At 42.0% G+C, this 17,614-nt stretch overlaps 1 protein-coding gene across 3 annotated transcripts in view; it reads right to left on the reverse strand.

Annotated features, from left to right (window-relative positions):
* The window catches only part of CPQ (carboxypeptidase Q), a 346,153-nt gene that overhangs the window by 69,686 nt on the left and 258,853 nt on the right, over nucleotides 1–17,614 (reverse strand). The gene's annotated exons all lie outside the window — the stretch shown is intronic.

Consider the following 17,614-nt stretch of genomic DNA (forward strand, 5'->3'; position numbering starts at 1 on the left):
AGCAGCAAAAGGGAAGGAAGGGAATGCTTTTGTTCAGGAGCTGATGTATCAGACTTCACGCCTTTGCTGTGACCACGCCTATTTTGACCTGCTCCCAGGTGTGACTGACAGGTAATCATCTTCTCTACATCACCCGACCTCACTGGGCATGCCTGTAATATTCAGTCTTGGGTTCCTGATGTTGTTGCATCCCCAGGGAGAGGTAACAGAACAATACATGAAACGCTGCTCTCTCTGGTGGACAGGCATAGCTCTCTAAACCCTGTCAACTCTCCAGGCCACTAGTTTGTTAACTCTTTCCAAATAAAGTCTGGTAAGAAAGGAAACAGTGATTTCATGTAGCCAGTATCGGCACTACAGGAGCTCAGAATATAAGAGGCTCTCGCCAGCTTGCACAGCTAAATTGTCACACTGACCTAAGACTTGCAAGTTTAAAGACCTTCAGTTTCCCAGGAGCCGTCCACTTCTTGAAGACTGACTGACTACTACCAACAACTACGTGGCCGAGTTATTCCCAAGCCATTCCTGGATGGCACTGTATTTATTTTCCGTAGAGTAAAAATCAATAACAACATTTGTACAGTGCTTCCAGAGAGCTTTACATTTGTAATCTCCTTTGATCTTCTTCAAAAACCGATAAAGTAGACAAAACGGCTTTATGGTTGATGTGGTTTTATAGAAAAGGAACTGAGGGTCAGAGAGGTCCAGTGGTTTGCTCCAGCAAATGGTAGAGCTGGCTCTAAAATCGCATGTTTTCCAAAACTCCACACTTCCTCTGCTAGCATTGGGTAGGGTGATAAGTAATGCATGTTCCGAATTAGAATGTTTTTTCACTTACATAACCAACTAAGACTTGCATAAGTACTGTTGGTTTTTTTGTGTGTGTGTCTAAAACATTCTTTTTTACATTGATGTCCTAACTATTACCATGGAAGTGTAAGTGTTGTTATAAGGATAAAAGGAGTGGCGAGTTCTAGAGGAGGATGTTGCCAGCATTTATAAGGACTGAACGGGGTAGCCCTGGGATACCAACATTTTGTTGTTGTTGTTGTTGTTAATGATGAGGAAGTTAACAAAGCAGAAGTCTGCTCATAGTTTTAGTCTCACTACTAAGGAATTTCTGTCTTCATGATGATTTTTCAGAGAAAGACCCAAGGCATTTATAATGAAAAGTGCCATTTTGGTTGTCCATCGTGGCTACTACACAATGGCAGCATTATTAGAGTTAATAATGTGCAAAATATTTGCATTAATGCCTTTCATTCAGGGCTCGTTTAACTAGCACACCGATGCTAGGTCAGCAGGTTGACATGTCCTAACCCTCTCCCCTGGTATGCCTGCTAACCCCCACCCCAAACTCACCCTATCCCCTGGAAATAGAAGAATTAGGAACATCATAGTATATCTGCAAGTGAAAACAGAAATGGGTAATTTTATGTGTGAGGGTTCCCACAGGTGGGCAAATCCCACTGTTCCAACAAGGGACTTAAGCGAAGTGCTCCTAATTATGTACGATTTAGGTTAAAAGTGTTGCTAGGTAGCAGTTTGGCTCAGACCAACACTAATAAGCAGCCTGGTGCGATGGACACAGCGCTGGACGCACTCTGTTCTGTTGCTGACGTGCGGCCTGCCAGGGGGATGACTGGCTTCCTCCCTCTGTCTCCACGTTATCTCACCTTGGCCTTTGGCTTCTCCATCTGTAGGTTTGGACAAATGCTCTATTCCAAAGCTGGAGCAATGAGTCTGTGCATATGGAGCTTTGAGTGAAAAGACTTTTGCAGGTCGAAGTGAAAGTGGTTGCATGAGCTGAACCTGTCAGGGTGCCTAACTGTGCATGAAGGGCTTCTTGGCCATCCTCAACTGCAAATGAACAGATGTTCTAGGGTCAGGGGACCCCGGTTTGTGAACGCCACTGTGCAATGTTGACAGGAACATAGAGAATAATACATATGAAGATCTTTCAAAGGTGCCCTGTGCTATATATGCAGCAGCCAGTTTAGCAGAGAGATAAGAGCTTTGGAATTATTTAGACTGAGTTGGATCCTCAGATTAACCCATCATTGGTTCTGTGACTTTGACCAGTCTAGGTAACCTCTCCATTTCTTCCTCCAGAAATGGGCGTGATAATGGCAGCCAGTTCATGGAGTTGTAGGAAAGAATGCATTGTAAAGCCTGGTGCATAATTAGCCTTGATAAACAGTTGTTACAGATCTTAGCACTAGGTAGCATTACCTCTCAAATTTTCAAGAATCGGTAGGCTGCTTATGACGACAGTAGGTAGCATTTTACAGTGCATCCTACACACCAGACACTGGGAAATGCTTTATAGCTTATCCCATGTCATGTTCACCTTCTGTGAGTGAAGCAGCTGACATTTAGTTGGGTTAGTTAACTTTCCCAGGGTTACCTAGTTAATAAGTGGGGCAGCCAGGATTCAAATGCAGAGTCTGCCCCACGCTTCTGCTCTCAACTCCTGCACTGCCCTGTAGGGTGGCACTTGCCAAGTGTCAGGCTGAAAGCCCTCACTTTAAAAAAATATGTTTTTATTGATTTTAGAGAAAGAGGAAGGGAGAGGTAGAGAGAGAAAACATCCATGAAAGAGAAATATCAATCAATCGGCTGCCTCCTATATGCTCCCTACTGAGGATTGAGCTGGCAACCCAGGCATGTGCCCTGACCAAGAATTGAACCAGTGACCTGTTGGTGCATGGGATGATGCCCAACCAACTGAGCCACAGCAGCCAGCATGCCCTCATTTTTAATGTAAAACACAGATACTGCAGTTACACAAATATATAGAGTTTGAAATATTTTTTATGGCCATAATACAACGTCTATGTGGACAGATTTAATTGTCTTTGCTAATAAAGTAATTTAAGCAAAGATAAGAATAAAAACAAAACCAAAAACACTATTGCTCTATAAGTTTCTTCCAACTAGGAATAAAAAGCCTGAAATAATAAAACGTCTTTTCAAGCTGAATTCGACAGGATGCGCAGAAGTCAGTAAACTGGAATTCTGGCGAAGGTAGAGAGACATGTTTAATTTCTGTTCGTGTAGAATGGTATCAGCTGCTGCTAACATGATGGCGGCGTTCCCTTGTTTTCTATTTGTATATAAACATCTCCCTATGTTTTTGATAGAGAACTCAGAAAACAAACCACCCACCGCCCATGACACTGCTTTCCCTCCGTATGTATGGAGTCGTTGTCTAATTGTTAGCACCTGTGAAGGAGACGGCACCGAGTATCTCTGCACAGAGCAACTGGGCTGAACCAGCGGGTCCCTGGGCTGGTAGACCTGCTGCTTCTCAGGAACGCGTTGTCACACCCGTGTTCCTTACTGTGCCATAATCACTGGGGACACACTCAGTGTAGATTTGAAAAGTTGATTTTAGCTAGTGACAGTGGAGCAGAACCAGGCTCGGTCTCACTCGACCCACACAACACAACACGATGGCGGTCTTCCTGTTCCTTCTAGAGACAAGGTTTTAGCACCGAGACAGCCAGCACCGAAGACAAGCTGAGGCAGATGGATGAGGAGGCTGAGCAGCTCAAAGATAAGCTCAGCCCTTATCTGCAAAAGCCCACTTTGCTTTCTTAAGAGGCAGCTCTTTATTAGGGGACATGGGAGCTGCCCTTTATTGCCAGGCAATGTACAGAATGCAATGGCGAGAAATGCTCCCACTAGCCTCCTAGGTTCGGATCATTGGATTCGTTAATAACTGCTTAGGGTTGGGGATTCATAACTTTGCCTTGTGCTAGAATCACATCCTATTACACCGCTCTTTTTCTTTCTTCAAGGGTCCGTTTACCAAAGGACAATGAGGTAACCATTAGCATTCTTGGGGGTGCAAAGCAAGATAAAAACAAAGGAAAGTGTTTAGAATATGTACTGCCTGCTTTAACATGCTCACGCCCTAATATAAACACCAAGATGATGTTTGTGTTCTTTGCCTTCATAAAATTCCAGGCGATTCTTCTTCAGAAATACCATCCAAGTTCAGTATCTCCGTTCCTTCCAAATGTGGCTTCTTCTTTGTTTTGAAGCCTTCATTTTCTCATAACTTAGGTGACATGTCTTTGGTTTTGAACTAAAGTAATATTGCAGTCCCAAAATCAAATGAGGAGAAAAAGAGACGCCTAAGGATTCCAATGAATCACGCAGCCTCCTCGATTCAATCTTCAAAAAAGCAAACTCTGCCCTGACACGGGGCAGTCATTCTCAGTAGCACCGTCCTGCCCTGGGAAAGGTTAATATGCTGCAGATGATGGTGGTGATACTGTTTGGTCAGGTGGTGGGCTCAAAACCAGTTCCCAGAACCTAATCAGCTAATGACTCCCCGTGCTGAGCTGTTGCAGTCATCTCTTCCAGCTGTGCCCTGACCCTGGAATTCCCAGTTCAAGGGCTAAAGCTGGGGAGAGGGGTTTCTTCTCACAGCTTCAGCTCAAACACCTGTCAGGACTGGGGCTCGGTAAAGAGGTATCTCTGGGCTGTGCAAAGCCGAGAACAGGTTTTACTTTCTGGTCAGGTCTACCCTGAAGTTCAGACTTTCATTTCTGACTGTCTCCTGAATTCAGTTTTGAACAGCCTTGGGTACCCAAGGGAGAGCCAGGGAAGGGACGATGACGAAGTGGAGTGCCGTAAGTTATTTTTATTTGCCAGCGGAATGGCTGCAGCTTGGGGAAATGGGCCGTCTTGGGTAAGTTACGTTAGTACTAAAATCGCAGGCGCCTATGGTGGTTTAGCCAGCACGGTGCTGGAGACGGGAACAGAACAGCTCTTTCCAGCCCTAACATTCTCTGTGTGTACAGGGTTCTGTTGTGAGAACCTGTGTTTTCAGGCAATCCAATTTTCACGTCTTCAAAGCACTCTAGATCTCAGAGAATTCTTCTCTGGAGCTGGTTAAAGCCCATAGAGAGCCCTTAAACTTACTGAAAACACATGATCCTCCTATAAATGTCAGTTGGTAATGCTAGTGAGCCAGAGGCTAAACATGTGACGTAAACACAGGCTAAAAGAAATAAGAATTTTATTTATATTACCTAGGAAATATGATTGTGTTCACATTTCTTTTAGAAAAGAAACACATTATCCAAGATTAACTTAGAAAAGGTTGACATGGCAAGTTACTGTCTATGTGTTTCATTTGATTCCTGCATGTTGAAGCAACATAATCAATAATTAGAAACAGTGGGACTCAAGGACTCCACAATTAGATTTTGATTCCTTTAATAGAATGCATTGGTCACGTTTTTGTGTTACTAGTTTCATGTGTATTTCAATATTGCGCTGCAGAAGAGAAAGCTCCAACACAGCTGGCTAGCTTTGTGAAAGCAGCCTTCCCTGCTCTCTCTCTCTCTCTCTCTCTCTCTCTCTCTCTCTCTCTCTCTCTCTCTCTCTCTCTCTCTCCTCTCCCTCCCTCCCTCCCTCCTGGTATGTCCCTGTCAGTCTACTTATTCCTACTACATTCCCACCCTTCCCCAGGCTCAAAATGTAAGAACTAAACGGGAAACTCTTCCTTCAGTTGACCCTTGTTTTTGACACTGTTACATGCCAAATAAGAAGAAAGATATGTTTCTTGTTTTTGATGGGGCTATTTTATCAGCCAAGACAGTGGTTTACTCTAATCCATTCTCTTGTCTGGGAAAACTACAGCAACTTCTTTAAGTCCCTTTCTAACAACAGACAGATGAGTTCATCTTCTTATAAGTACAGCGGTCAGGTATTGCTTTTAAAAATACAGTACTTATTCTCTTAACCTGCAAAAAATAGGCTACTCTATACTCAATCCTAACTGAGATATTCACTCAGTCCTAGGGCATGTCATATTAAAACACGATTAATCATTAATTCTCCTTTCTTTATAACCTACAGCAGTTTGAATTTGAGACCATTCTCACGTGCTTTACTTGATCAAGCACTATTTACTAATACCAGTAAGGATTCTAAACACAGTTTTAGAAGTAATTTTTTTTAAAATTGATTTCAGAGAGAGGAAGGGAGAGATAGAAACATCGATGAGAGAGAATCATCAATCAGCTGCCTCCTGCACGCCCCCTACTGGGGATTGAGCCCACATCTTGGACATGCGCCCTGACCAACTGGGAATCCAACCAGGACCTCCTGGTTCATAGGTTGATGCTCAACCATTGAACAACATCAGCCAGGCTAGAAGTAATTCTATTTTCTTAAGCATGCCTTTCCTTCTTCTCTCTCCAAGCCACAAGAGTCATGAAACATCATGAAAAACAGTAACACCCAAATATGAGTTTCAAGTCTCCTGGTCTACTCAAGTGGTTTCATGCCTTCTTTCTCCCCTAGCCTTCCATGCCTAACGTGCTACACTCTAATATGTTAGGCTGTTGCACTTTATTAAATTTATTTTTTATACCTACCTTGCTCCTGAAAGAATTCAAGTCTTCCTCTAAGAAAAGATCCTAATACCATATTTTAAAAGCATGTAAACTTTCAGAACTGAAGAAAATCCCCCAAAGGCAGGGATAAGGACCTCCCCCATATTTCCGGCTTAAATTACAGTACTCAGCACATAGTAGGTGGTCAATAAATGTTTGAGGAAAAAGAACACCGGGAAAATTTGACAGGATTCCCCAGTGGCAACCTGAGGATATCTGAGCTCCAGCACATGCTGCCGGGGAGGAAAAAAGATGGATGCATCAGGGAGCTCTCATTATCGAGGAAAAGGAAGTATAGCACCAACACCTTGAAAAGAGCAACAATTTTTCCAGCATTCAGTTCTAGCAAAAATCATTATGTGGCTCTTTATATAAGGAACATTGAACTACATAATGGACAAAGTCTCCAATAACAGTTTTACAGAATAGGCAGAAACACTTATTTTCTAAACACCATTTTCTAAATATTGATCCTCAATTAAAGCCAAAAGCAAAATATTACATCATATTTTAGTAAAGCTGTTTGTTTTGTTCGGGGAGTAAAGTATATTTATTCAATAGTTATTGAGATAGAAACGGAGGAATAGGGTGACCGTTCATCCCTGCTTCCCCTGGGCAGTGCTAGTTTATACCCTTTGTCTTAGGTATGGTCATTAAGGGTACCTCCTTCCTCTCATAAAAGTTTCCTGGTTTTAGTAGTAAATCATACTGCCAATCTATCTGTGAAGGAATTTGTATATAAAGATGACTAAGATAGGACTGGTTCTTTATCAAAGGGCAGAGTTTAACAGCAGAGGTCATAACTGGCTGTTATATTAAATGTGATACATTTTATGAAAGAGATATGTTATAAGAAAAGGGGCAACAACTACTGGAAAAGTTGGGGAGAGATTGATAGAGGAGGTAACGTGTGGCCTGAGTGAAGGCCCTTGATTGGAAGTTCTCATTTTCTTCAACTGGTCTTCTCATCTACCCGATCTCCAGATGTTGGGGTGGTCGTAAACAGTCTGCAGGCCGCTTTGTTCTCTCTCCACACTTGCTCTGTTGGTGCTCCCATCAGACGTATGGTTTTAAATATTATATAGAGAGAATGAGTTCCAATTCATATTTTCATGCCTATCACCTGAACTCCAGACTCCCATCCAATAGCAACTAAGCATTCTACTAACATGGCTAATAATGTATTGGTTTCCTACTTCTGCTATTACAAATGGCCACAAATTTAGTGGCTTAAAACAACACAGGTTTATTCTCTTATAGTTCTGGAGGTCCTACGTCTGAAATGGGTCTTCAGGCTAAAATCAAGGTGCTGGCAAGGCTGCTTCCTCCTGGAGGCTCAATGGGAGAATCTGGTTCCTTGCCTTTTCCACCTTCTAGAACAGCCGTGGGCAAACTATGGCCCGCGGGCCGGATGCGGCCCGTTTGAAATAAATAAAACTAAAAAAAAAAAGACCGTACCCTTTTATGTAATGATGTTTACTTTGAATTTATATTAGTTCACACAAACACTCCATCCATGCTTTTGTTCCGGCCCTCCGGTCCAGTTTAAGAACCCATTGTGGCCCTTGAGTCAAAAAGTTTGCTCACCCCTGTTCTAGAAGCTTCCCCCACTCTTTGACTCAAATCCTCATCAATTTCCTTTTCTCCTCCAGTTTCAGTCATCACATCGCCTTCTTGCACCTTTGATCTTGCCTCTCTTTTATAAGGAGGGTCCAAATGAGTAAACAGCAAACCCACCCTTCTGATTGTTGAATCTAAACTTCTGACAGCCAAATTATTTTTATTTCTCTCTTGCTCTCACTCCCCAAATGCAATCTTTCAGCAAATCTAGTTGTCTTGAACAAAATAGACATTACTCTCCTAAAAGTCTCACTAGCTCCACTTTTTTTTAACTGGTCCAAGCCAAGCTCATCCCTCACCTGGAGTATTTCAATAGCTTCCTAACTGTCTCCCTGTTTCAACCGTTGTCATACTTCAGCCTATTCTCTACACAGAAGCTACAGTAATCATGTTAAAAAAAACAAACCCACACACCACTAAGTCAAATGATGCTATTTACTAGGACACCCTCTACCTTGTTTTCATCTCACTTGGGCAAGAAGGTAAAGTCCTTATATTCACCTTTAAGGCTGTAGATGTAGGGCCAGACCTTCCATAGCTTCTCTGACCTCATTTCTTACTAATCTCAACTTCACTTTCACTGTTCCAGCTGCCTTAGTTCCTCAATAATGCTTGGGTTTTGGAGCTTTTGTCCTTGCTACTTGTTCTGACTCTGGGTATCTCTCATTTCCTCCAGGGCTCTGCTGAAATGCCCTCTTAGGAAAGTCTTCCTGATCACCTTAAATAAAAGTCTTCTCCCAAAACTCCTATGGCACTCCCTAAGTTTCATGTTCTGTTTTATTTTTCTCCTTTGTAGCAATAAGTGTTTATTTTATTGTCTGTTTCTCCTTGGAAGAATGTATTACCCCTAGTGATAGGGACTTTCCTGTTGTGTTTACTGCTCGTAATAGATAATTTAATGGCTATAAACCCTCCCGCCTAGTATGTATGCCATTTTGCAATGTGAATTTGCAACTCCTTTCACCAAGTGGTATAATCTCTTTCTCTGCCCTCTGAATCAGGCTGGTTTGTGACTTTCTTTGACCAATAGACTCTGGCAGAAGTGACACACCTGATTTCAGAGCATGGGCCACATGCTATCACCTTGACCTTTTAATGCCTTAAGATTGGTATGTAAGAAGCCTGGACTAGCCTTCTTGAGGTTGAGGTCCATATGGAGAGAGAAGTCCAGCTGACAGCAAGCCCCACTTCCATCCATCTAAGTGCAACCAACTTTAACATTCCAGCCCAGCCAAGCTGCTAGATGACCACAGCCTGAGTGACCAAGATAACATACAGAATGCCCAGTTCAATTTGAAGTTGAGATACATACTTTCTTAGTATGACTATATTCTATGTGGCATTTAGTAGATGTATGCTTCCTACTAACAGGAAATTTCATAATAAGAGGGTGCCTGGAACAGCACAAAGAACATATAACGGGTGCTCAATGAATAGCTGTTGAATGAGTGGACATTCTATATTATTGATTCAGAGGTGGTTTATATATAACCTGGATATGTGGGAAAGTTGGAATTTTATTTAAAAAATTAATGGGTTTGATTTGTAATCTTGCTTATGTGTTAGATCATGCCTACTCTGCTGAAGTGGGTTCAGAAGCTCATGCATGAGCAAAGCCAAAACCATTCTCAACAAGCACCTTAGTATCTGCTGCAATGCCTGAGTACTTGCTCAGTTGAGTTCCCAGAATTCTTCACCAAAAGAATGAAAAAAAAAAAAAAAAAAAAAGCTTGGCCAGGAAGAATCTGATTATTTGGTTTTATAATGAAAGAAGCCTCAAGCTGTCTTAGGATGGGATAGAGAAGGCCTGTGAAGAATACTGGCCCTGGGGACAACAGGATTTTCAAGATGAAGAAATAGGACCTCTGAGGGCACTATATCCCCTGGAGAGTAAAAACAGCAATCCCAGTGTTGACAGCAGAGAAGCTGAACTCCCACCAGACAGTGGGCAGAGGTGATGAGAGAACAAAAAGTATTATTATCCACACAGATGGTGTATTTATGTGGAGAAAACCCCATGCCCAGGGCTACTTGTAGACTTCTCCCCTGAATTCCAAATTCCTTTACCAAGTCATCTACTTGACCTCTACATGTATCTCATTTAACTTGTTCAAAACTGAGCTCCTGATCACTTCCTCAACCCCCTTCTCAACTCCTCCCATTTTAGTTCTTCAAGCCTCAAAATGCGGGATCACACCTGACTCCTTTCTTTCTCTCACACTCTATATACAACTCACTATCAGATCCTGTTGGCTCTTTTTAAAAAATACGTATCTGGAATCTGACAACTTCTCACTCCTTCCATTGCTATCATCCGGGTTCAAGATACCATCATCTCTCACTTGGATTATTTTCAGACCTAGTCCCCTTCCAGTCTATCCTCAAATTGGCTTCCAAAGTGATCATTTTAGAATGTTAATTCAGATCATGTTAGTCCTCTGCTCAAAAGCCTCCAATAGTTCCAATTGCACTCAGAGAAGATGGCCCATGAGGCCTGACATGATCTGGGCTCCTTTCTATTGATGATCTCTTGTCCTACTACTTTCCCTCCATGGCTCCACTTCAAGCACATCCTTGCTCTTTCCTGAATGCCAGGTGTGCAACAAACTCTTCACTTTACCTAAAGTGCTCTCTTCCATACATCCATGTAACTAACTTCTTTATCTTCTTCAGGTCAAAATTAGCACCCCAATGAAGTCTTGCTTGCTCCCATTCTACAAAAATTCAAACCACTCCCTTCCCACATACCCTATCTCTGTTCCCTGTCTTATTTTTTTTCTCAGTTGCTCTGCTCAGCCAACATACCATTTAACTTACTTTTCTAACTTGTTATCAGTCTTGATGCACTAGAATGAAAGCAAGATAAGGGCAGAGTTTAAAACAGTGCCTAGAACTTAGAAGGCTCTCCCAAAACATGTGCTGAGTGAGTAAATAAATATGTAGACTTAAGTACTTAAAGACATATGTGTGTACATATACATATATGTAAACCATGCAAGCATAGATCTAGACACTATTTTGGATGATGGTGGTGGTGGTGGTGGTGAAAATAATGATGATGATGATGTGGTTGCCAGTGTTGGTGATAAGGCAACATAGGTTTTACAAAATCTGCTCTAAAAATCTTCTCAAGAAAGCACAGGGTTCAACAACTAGTGTTGTAAGCTGAATATTTTTTGTATAATCTGTAAAGCTTTTAAAAATACAACATCCATTATGAACGCTAAAAATAAATACTTCCAAGAAGACTAAATGGAATGACAACAATAAAAATGGCTTTCAATTACCTAAATATAAATAAAACTTACACGGTTCCTTCAATAATGGAAAAAGAAGATACTCTTATTCTGGTAGCGAGGCAAAATTGTCTCCTTGTCAGGTGAAAACAGCGCTGAATGCATCCTTGGCACAGCCTGCCATCATCGCTTTCCCATCACAGATGAGAACCCTTACTTAACATGCAAGACGTGCCAAAGTAAAATGGCCATCGTAGGAGAACTGCAGTGGGCATTTGAATCGAATTTTTAAAATATAAAATGGATTTTTAAAAACCTCAAGGTTTGTTTTGCTACAGTTAGTACAACATGCAGCTAATAGTACATGGTGTGATCAGTAAGACTCAATTACAGAAACTAATAAATGTATCGCGGGACTACTTAGAGCTTCAGCAATTGCTTCCCATACTTTGTAAGTTTTAAAGCAGTCGGACAAAATGAAGGAAAATCATAAACAGATGAGGCAATTTAGCTTTGAGAAGAGGTAAGATAATAGGTATAGTTTAGATAAAAGGAGGCTAAGGAATTTAGCAATTACAGAAAAAAAATCCAAATAGGTACCAGTATTAAGCTAAGGGAGGTGTAGAAAAACAATTTCCCTCGTTTGAGAACAGTCATCAGCAGCAGCAGTAATCACCTACAGGTAGAAGGAGAAAACAGCTCCAGTAGGAAATGGCAGCAAACACGATGGCACTAAGGATCACTCGGGGAAACCACCGAGGGCCACTCAGGGGAGACTGAACACTGCAAATGCTCCAGGCAAGTCGAATAGAAGCAGTCAGTCAGGCACACAGACCTCTCCCCAAGTTTCTCTGTGGATATCTGCATTCTTCATCCAGGGTTTCCCTGCTGTTGGAAGGAGGTGCAGGAGATTAGGGCCAGGGGTCCTCAACCTACGGCCCGCAGGCCACATGCAAATACAAATATTGTATTTGTTCCCGTTTTGGTTTTTTACTTCAAAATAAGATATGTGCAGTGTGCATAGGAACTTGTTCACAGTTTTTTTTTTTTTAAACTATAGTCCGGCCCTCCAACGGTCTGAGGGACAGTGAACTGGCCCCCTGTTTAAAAAGTTTGAGGACCCCTGATTAGGGCAATAGTGCTGGGGGGCGGGGTGTGACACTCTGAGTGGGATGGATACAGAAATTTCCACTTCAGCAGCGATTGCCACTGGGGAGCTAGAGGAGATGATGTGCATGTGCTGATGCTGTCTGACACACTTCTTGGCTATTAGGTGGAAGTTACTAGGCAAGTTATGTAAGTACTCTGGGCCTCAGTTACTCATTTGAAAGTTGGGACAATAGTAATAATTTTGCAGGTTAACTCTAAGACAGGAGTTCTTTTTTTAAATCTTTAAAAAATATTTTTACTGATTTCAGAGAGGAAGGGAGAGGGAGAGAGAGATGGAAACATCAATGATGAGAGAGAATCATTGATCGGCTGCCTCCTGCACGCCCCACACGGGGGATCGAGCCCGCAACCCAGGCATGTGTCCTGACCTGGAATCGAACTGTGACCTCCTAGGTTCTATCACAGGTGGATGGATGCTCAACCCCTGAGCCACACTGGCAGGGCTCAGGCGGGAGTTCCTAATCTGCATCCCTTAGGGGTTCATTAAGCTCTAAATAAAATTAGATGTCAATGTGAAAGTCCACAATTGCTGGCCCCTGTGGAGACAGTGCTAATTTATTACTCCACACGTGTCACGTCCATATAATGAAATAATTAGCTGGGAAATTATAGACGCATCCTCAATATTTATGTACAGTGGGAGTGTCAGTGCAATTAGGCATTCACTGCAGTTTTAGAGAATTGAACATAGAAGCTTTGTGTACAAGTGAGTGTTTTTACTCCTGTTCATTTGCTCCATCCTTGTCTTGGTGATTTAGAAAAAGATGTTTAAATAGAGCCTTTCCGTGGAAGCCCTCGCTGCAGTGTGCCGTATTCAGGTAATTGCCTAAAAGACGGGCAGATAAAAATCACACATGTGGGCAGAGCCTTTCTGGCAAGCGCTCATGGAGGCCAATAGGCTTCGTGCCCTATGTTCCAACTATTTGTTATACTCTTGATTATGTTCACTTCCATTTTTCTTTTCATTTCTGTTGTCTTAGACGTTGGCAAGCTGAACTACCCAAGAGGGGCTGCTCTTGAGCACAGCCACTGTTCGCCGAAGAAGCGCAAACCCCAGTCCGTTTTGGCAGGCACAATTTCCCAACACAGTCAGAAAACAGTTGGCCAGTTCACCTACTTACAAATTGAGCTCTCAATTATGCAGAACAGAGTAACATGTTAAAGGTTATCTCTGACCAAAGAAAGAATAAATTAGAGTCCCCTTTCTTAAAAATATAAAACAAGCAAACAGAAAACAACAGAAAAAGTGTTGAATTATTTGTTCTTTGCATTTAGTTTGCAAATAATGTTTAAATTTCTCTTCTGCAATTCTCAATCCATCCAGGTGCCCCCTAATTCACCCACCCTTCCTAGTGCTCTCACACAGAAACGATGAAGGCAGGTAGGATTAAGGTTCACCGTGGGAACTCACAGCTACCTGCTTCTATAGCTGTTCCTCCAGTATTCTAAGCTGCATCCTTAAAGACATAACTAAGTGGATATGGCCTGGGATATGCTATCTTGTCTGGTAATGTTAAAAAATATATTGACTCAAGTGCAATCTCTATCCTTAGAAATCTTTAAAAATAGCACAAGCAGGGATCCATCCTGCGGTCTCCCTGACCCTGGTGTAGCAGGCACAGTTACCCTGGAAAAAGGAAGCTGGACTTGATTTGTGGAGGGTCCTGATGTATTTTCCGAGGTGTCTAAGCTTTACACATGTAGGAAAACTGTAAACAGGTAAATACATATACTATACACTCTAAAGGTTAGCATTCCACTACCTGCTACAAACCTCTTCCACCAAAAGGCATGACTGTGAGATTGGGAAAGGCTTCAGAAGACAGTTCTCTCAACTTCTTCCCAATAAGTATTTAAAACAGGAGTCAACAAACAAAGAGTGCCAAGTCTCTCCCCCTCCTCCCCTTCCGCCTCTCCCTGCTCCTCCTCCTCTCACCCTTCCCTGCCCCCTTTATCCTCCCCCTCTCCCTCCCCCTCAGGTTTTACTGGAAAATACCATAGCTCGTTTGTCTAGTATTGTCTGACTCATTTCCCACTACCATGGCAGAGGTCAGTAGAGGGACCATACGGCCTGAAATCCTAACGTATTTACCTTCTGGACCTTTCTTTAAAAAGTGTGCCAACCCCTGGTTTAGAAGATGGAGGGAAGAAAACAGTCCCAAGGGAATGAACACAGGGCAGGTGACTCAACAGTGGTTTGCTGACTTGGTAACTTAGTAAGGCCAGAGTGATGTGATGGGACAATTTAGGCCCAAAGGCTTGGACCCATATAGGTCACGTGTGAGCCTAATGCATGACACCTCAACTCAGATTTGGGTCTCCTGTGTGCCAACCTGGCTTCCTTGGAAAGCCTGTGCACTAAATATGCTATGGGATCCTTCTGCATCCGATCAGGACGGGGTTGGCATAGCAGCACGGAGACAAGCCATTTGTGCACCGTAGGCAACCTCTAGTAAGCTGGTCAAAGAGGCCGGCCATGAACTGACATCCTTCTTCATGGTTTCAGGATGGAGAATAAATGAGACGAGATGCTAAATACAAAAATCCACAGTAAACCCCAGTGCTTTGCCACAGTGTTCTCAGAACCAACCTCAAAAGCCAGTTGCCTTACTTGGGACATTGTTCTTTAGGTGTACTGGGCTGCAGCCAAATGCCACTGTGATCTGAAGCTATAGGGAGTTGATAAGTATGTCCCACAACTATAGGAAAGGCCCTGGGAACATGGAAAGAGTCCATTCTAGTTCTAACAGCTCGTCTTTTTATTTTGAACTATTTCTTTTCTTTTCTTTGAAAAAAAAAAAAAAAGAATGAAAACTAGTTAAGGAGGACCCTTCTAAAGAGAGGCAAAGGAAAGACATGAGTTGAAGACGACGCTTGTTCATTCGGAAGGTGGCATACTATGCTTCCTAACATAAAGGGATATCTCTTCCCAGGCTGACATGCATCTCTATTTAGATATCCTACACACACTCAATTCAGAAGTCCCTTGTTCATAATTGAATTCTGCACAGGAGAAAGCAAGCAAATGCAAAACACGGGCCGTTTTAAAAAATAATAAATCCACAAATTCTAATAAGACCCCAAAGAGCTCCCAGGTGTGCTATAGAAATTATGAGAGTGTTGGAACTGTAAGGGGCTCCAGACCAAGAACACACTGAGATAAATAAAATTTAATCCAATTTGTGCTGTGCTTTACAGACTAATGCAAATATCGAGGCACTGACAGGAAAACACAGGATGCATAAAAGCCCAGCAGTAATGACTGAGACAATAACCTCTGATTAGTACGTCTATATTGCACAGAACATTAACAATATAAGGCAGGCCGCTCTGGAGACATAGTCCAGACACATTTATGCTGAATGCATATATCAGGGCTATTATTTTTACAACTGGAGCTGCAGGCGAGTACAAAACTGTTCTCGCTCTAGCAGTGCCACCGTAGCTAAATTAACATGTACAGAGGCAATGGGTCGGTGAAATAAAATCTAAGGAAGCCATCTGCCCAGATAACATGAAGAAGTCGTACAAGCCTTTCTAACCTGTTCCTTTATTTTGGAGTGAAACGTGAACCTAATGTGGGCTGGAGAGTTGGCGAGAAGTTCACTACGAAAAGAAGCTAGCATTTTTGTATATTTACATAAGTAAAGAGAAATTTTGTTCCTCAGCATTGCCTCGCAAGAAATTCTGACAAAATATCATACATACTCTTTTTAACGTTTTCTGATTTAGACTTGGTTAGGATAAACTGATGTGTTTAGAGTGATCATATATCCCATCCCTCATTTAATAATGCCTATTTAAAATATTGCCCTTATTAATGACTACCAGAACACAGCAGTGTTCATAGTCCCTGTAATTCAATTGCCAGTAGTTTGTGCAATACATCAGGAAAAGGTTAAAATATTTTTCATGCCAGATAGAACGTATCAATCTATTTTATTTGATTATCTTGTGTAATGAGGCTTTCTCCAGGCCAGATTACCTTACTCATTATAATTATGCCAGATCATATTTTTGCTTAAAATGGAAAAGATTAAAAAAAGTCCGCAATCCAGTGGAAACTATTCTAGGGTGTTTTTTTTCCCCTTTATACATTTCAGGACATGAGAAATTACATCCTGTTCTCCTTCAAGGGTAGAGAAGAAAGTAGAAAAGAAAGAAACATTGTTCCCATGAGAAGGAGATTAGGCAAATGGCATCTGGACTACACTCATTTTCTTCACTGATTTGAAAATTCAATAAGATAACTTGTAATATTTTTTAATTCCAAAGTTAGATTCCACTTCTATAAGTCAAGTCCTAAAAATCACTAGAGGACAATGATATCCTCCTATATGTGGTGACATTTCCTTCGTAGTGAATGCAAGCTGAATTTAACCAATAAAGACCTAAAGACGTTCACATTTTTGTAAAATAATTTCATAAAGAAAGAACAACACAAAGGCATTTTTGACACACACACACACACACACACACACACACACATCCTTTCTAGGGTCACCCCTTTTTAAGGCCCCTTCTGGGGATCATCCCCTCCTCAGACCCTCGTTGGGCTCAGGGAAGTACCTGCAGAGCCGTCATGTGAGGTCTATGTCCCAGCACGGCCACTGTGGTTACGAGCTGGATGGCATTTGTACGTCCTGCTCCTTCCAGGTGTCCCTCCAAATTGAAATGAGGTCACTCTGACCATTAACAGCCCACAAACCTCATGCAGGAAGAAAAGGCCGTTCGTCTGCCTTAAATCATAAGGCAGGGCACAGAATGAAGGTGGTAGTCTTAAGGCAAGGAAGCAGGGAAGGGAAAAGAAAGATGACGTTAGCAGTGGAGGAATTGTTTTCAGAACTGTACCTTGAAAAATATTAAGGGGTTACTTCCACAAGAATGGCCAGAAAGAAACACTCTAACTGTACGGCATATTGGGAGGGATGGGGAGCACCAGGGACTCTCAGATGCTGCAGGGGGGAATGTAGGAGGGACAGTCTCCCTCCTCTTTGGAAGTTTCTAACAAAGTTAGACATACACCAGCAAGTGAAAAAAAAAAAGAATTGCATACGTCCACCAAAATATTTGTGTAAATATGTCCAGAACAGCCTTATTCATAATAGTTCAAACTGGAAACAACCCAAATGCCATCAACAGGAGAATGGATAAAATCGTTGTGTTACATGC

This window comes from Myotis daubentonii, chromosome 17, assembly GCF_963259705.1.
Source record: "Myotis daubentonii chromosome 17, mMyoDau2.1, whole genome shotgun sequence".
In the NCBI taxonomy this organism is placed as follows: Eukaryota; Metazoa; Chordata; class Mammalia; order Chiroptera; family Vespertilionidae; genus Myotis; species Myotis daubentonii.